Here is a 4,256-nt window from a genome sequence, read left to right on the forward strand (position 1 = left end):
TTTGCTGACAATGAAAGTGGTAGAATGTTTCTTGCGATCTCTTAAACTGAACTCTCAGGACTCTGTTAGACGGACTGGTATCAGAATAAAGCACCCCGGACACGCTCTGGTCAGCTGGTTTGTTAGAATTCACTCCTGCAGACTTTCTGCCATCTTTGGTCCCAACTAAGCAGTGTTCTGGTTAAACACAGGATTATTTGATCGAATTCCACTGAAATCCTCACAGGCGTTTAAGGCAAGCAGCAATTTAGGATTTAGAAAAGTGGTTTTCAATTTCTAGAAAATAGAACTCACAGTACATTTTCCACCACAGCCCAGAGTATAAACACACACTGGTTCTAAAACAAGCTGGAAATGTTTCACAGAACTTTATCTACTCTTACAATGTATATTGTATTCTGATCTATTCTATTCTACTCTATTCTGTTCATTTAAAAAAACTTGCCCACAATTGAATTTATACCCACTCATGCGTTGGGCTGTGAACCAGTTAGGAAAACACCGGTTTGGAAAATGTTATTTGTCAAAAACTAAACCAAACCAAACACACAGATACTGAGCTCAGAGTACTGGTTACCAGAGGGGCAGGGGCCAGGGTGGGGAGGGCAAAATGGGTAAAGGGGGTCTACTGTATGGTGATGGATGGAAACCACATTTTTGGTGGTGAGCAGGCTGTAGGGTATACAGAAGCAGAACTTTCATGTTGGACGCACGAAACATAAACCAATGTCACCTCGATAAAAAATAAATTTTAAAAATGCATTTTTCCCTATTTCATTTATCTATATAGGGGAGTGATAGATAGCCAAGATTATAAACTAGAAAACATTTGATATTGATCTTCAAGGACATCTGATTTGAAGAACCAAGTTGACAAAGTATTTGGTTTTAAAATAATAACTGCCACTTATTGCTTACTCTGTACCCATTACGATTTTAGGCTCTTCACAAATGTTTTCTCTCATCTTCATAACAACTTTTCAATTCAAGGTACTATTTATTACTCCTGTCAAGGAAAGAACCCCAGCCTCGTAGAGGATGGCAAGAAATAATGAGGCTCCAAAGGAGGTGACAAAGCAAGCCAGCCGATCGACTGGCCATAACGCCATAGTTTTGGGAAGTAAACAAGACTCCATGGACCAGAGTGAGGTTGTTTGTTACTCTCAGCACAGCAGGTGACAGCAGCTCAGCGTGATGGAGCCAGTGTCCCTGACCCTACGTCCCATGGGACGGGCCCGACGGCAGCTGTGGGTTGTGCTGTAGCTGAGGTCCAGGGCCAAGGGCTCAGCACCCTTTACAGTAAGAGTGGACAAGCCAGTCCCACTGGTCGCCCACGACCAGCAGGGCGAGCAGGGTGCACTGCAGTCATGCTGTGGTTGCCCGTGAGACTCAGCTACACAAAGGGCTCGGGATGGAGGATGGGAAGGCCTTGTAGGTTGGCATCTCAGCAAAGACACGTGGGGTCCTCGGGCCTCATGGTGGTCTGCTTCTCCCAGTAAGTCCCCATCTTACAGTTGAAGTGCTTGAGGCTGAGAGACATCACTTACTTAAATTCACACGAATAATGCAGAAGGGCATACCTTTAATACACCTGCTTGAGTCTGATGCAAGTGCCCTTTTCACTCTACCACTGAGTTGACCTTAAATTTATAGGATAATTTAAGGAGAATTAATATCTCTAACAATTGATTTTTTGCAGTTGCTAAGGTCAAAAGCTTAAGAGTCACTCTACCACGTTGGATTTGATCCCAAATCCAATCTGGTGCCTTTCATCCAGGATATATCTAAAGATACTGTTTATGACGATTTTGGACGAGTAATAGTAAAGGACATTATCCATGCACATGGATCATTTCACACATAGACAAGCATAGAAGTGGGAACAATTCCTAGAAGAGGAATTTCTGGTATTTGTGATTTTGACAGGCATTGCTGAATTGTCTTTCATATATAATTTACACTCAGAAAACTTTGTAGGCAAAAGCCTGTTTCCTCACACCTTCCAAAATGGTATTACCAAACTTTTCAGTCTTTGCTAACCTCACTGGAGAAAAATGGAATCTCACTGCAGATTTCATTTCTCTTATTATGAGAGTGAACATCTTTTTCTTTAAGTCATTTACATTTCCTTTTCTAAAACTGTCACATTCTTTGCTCATTTTTCTATTGATAATTTCTTCTCTTGATAATTTCTAAGAGCTTTTCCTATGTACATATATTGAAAGTAATTTTTCTTTCAAAAATTATTTTTTTTCAAAAAGAAAAATAAAGTTTGTTGTTTGTCTTATTTATGGAAATGATTTCTATGCAGAGCTTTTTCATTTTTACATCATCCAACTTAGCATTTTCTTTATGGCTTCAGGGTTTTGTGTCCAACATAATGAAGGTCGTCTCATTCTGAAATTATATACTTAAGAATCATTTTTGTTCTTGATCTATGGAAATCACTATGATGTAAATAGTGAGATAGGAATGCCTTTCCTTTCCTCCCCCCAGGTGGCTATCCAGTTGTTCTAATACCAGTTATTGAAGAAACTGTATTTTCTACAGAGATATCATAAGTTACTGCATATATTTAGGTCCATTTCTGGATTCTATTCTATTTCATTGAACAGAGAAGGTGCCAGTACCTTATCACTTTAATTCCTGTTGCTTGAAGTATGTTTTACTAATGGGTAGAACAAATCTTGCTTTATTACTCTTCTTTTTCAGTATTGTTTTCTGGCTGTTTTAGGGTGCTTGGTTTTCCTTAAGAACTTCAGAATAAGCTTTTTTTTCTTCTTTTAAAAATCAAGTTGCAAAAAATTAAAAAATCAAGTTGCGAATTCACTGAGATTACCTTAAATTTGTAGGACAATTTAGGGAGAATTAATGTCTCGGACAAAACTGACTTTTTGCAATTGCTCAGGTCAAAAGCTTAGGAGTCATTATTATATGATTTCTGGCCGGCGCCACACGGCTTGTGGGATCGTAGCTCCCCGACCGGGCCCTCAGCAGTGAAAGCACAGACTCCTAACCACTGGACCGCCAGGGAATTCCCTAGGAATCATTGTTGATACACATCTATTTATTTCTCCCACATCCTTCATGTGATCTGTCAGCAAATCCCGTGAGCAGTTCTCTCAACACACATCCAGAAGCTGATCACTGCTCACCCACCTCCACCTCCCATCCTAGCTCAAGCCATCATTATTTTCACCCGCATTTCTGCAACAGCTTCCCCACTGGTCTCTCCCTGCCTCCCCTTCTGCTTCAGTCCATCCCCAACACAGAAGCCACAATAAACTGTTGAAACAAAAGTCAGATCGCCTCACTCCTCTGCTCAAAGCCCTCTATAGGATGGAATATTATTCAATCATGAGAAAGAGGAAATCCTGCCATTTGTGACAACATGGATGGAACTTGAGGGCCTTGTGCTAAGTGAAATAAGCCAGACAGAGGAAGATAAACACTGTATGATGTGCATGTGGAATCCGAAAAAAGCTCAACGCGTAGAAACAATGTGGATGGTGGCTGCCAGGGGCTGGAGTGTTGGGAGATGCTGGTCAAAGGGTACAAACTTCCAGCTACAAGATGAGTAAGTTCTGGGGATCTAATGTCCAGCATGGTGACTATAGTTAACAATACTGTATTTTATACTTAGCAAGGCAAATAGATATCCTAACTGTTCTCACCACACGCAAAAATAATTACATGAGAGATGGAAGTGTTAAATAATCCTAGTGTGATAAGTGTATCAAATCATCATGATGTACTTACACGTTATATGTCAATTACAGCTCAATAAAGCTGGGGGAAAAAACCCCTCTAGAGGCTGTCCACCTTACTCAGAGTAAAAAAAAAAAGACTTGGAGAAAAAGATACTAAGCGAAAAACTTAACAGATGGCATTTGTCAGCATGTAGTGGGAGTGAAGTTTTTCTCTTAGCAGATGGATGGCCATTCTTGTAACCACACCATGATTTCTCCGTTATCATGAGATTTTAAATAAATAGCATCCACCAATTAAAAATTTTATCTTTGAGCAGTCCCTGGAAGGTGAGGAATATTTAGTGTATTCCGCATTTATCGAATGAAACGGCCAACTGACAAATCCTAGATTTAGTAATCTTCAGAGAAATAGGACAGGAAAAGGAGGAAAAGTTTTCACTTTTTTTTTTTTTTTTTTTTTTGGTCAATGCCATCAGCTTTTAGTTTTTATTTATTTATTTATTTATTTTGCGGTATGCGGGCCTCTCACTGTTGTGGCCTCTCCCG

This window comes from Lipotes vexillifer, unplaced genomic scaffold (assembly GCF_000442215.2).
Source record: "Lipotes vexillifer unplaced genomic scaffold, Lipotes_vexillifer_v1.1 scaffold951, whole genome shotgun sequence".
In the NCBI taxonomy this organism is placed as follows: Eukaryota; Metazoa; Chordata; class Mammalia; order Artiodactyla; family Lipotidae; genus Lipotes; species Lipotes vexillifer.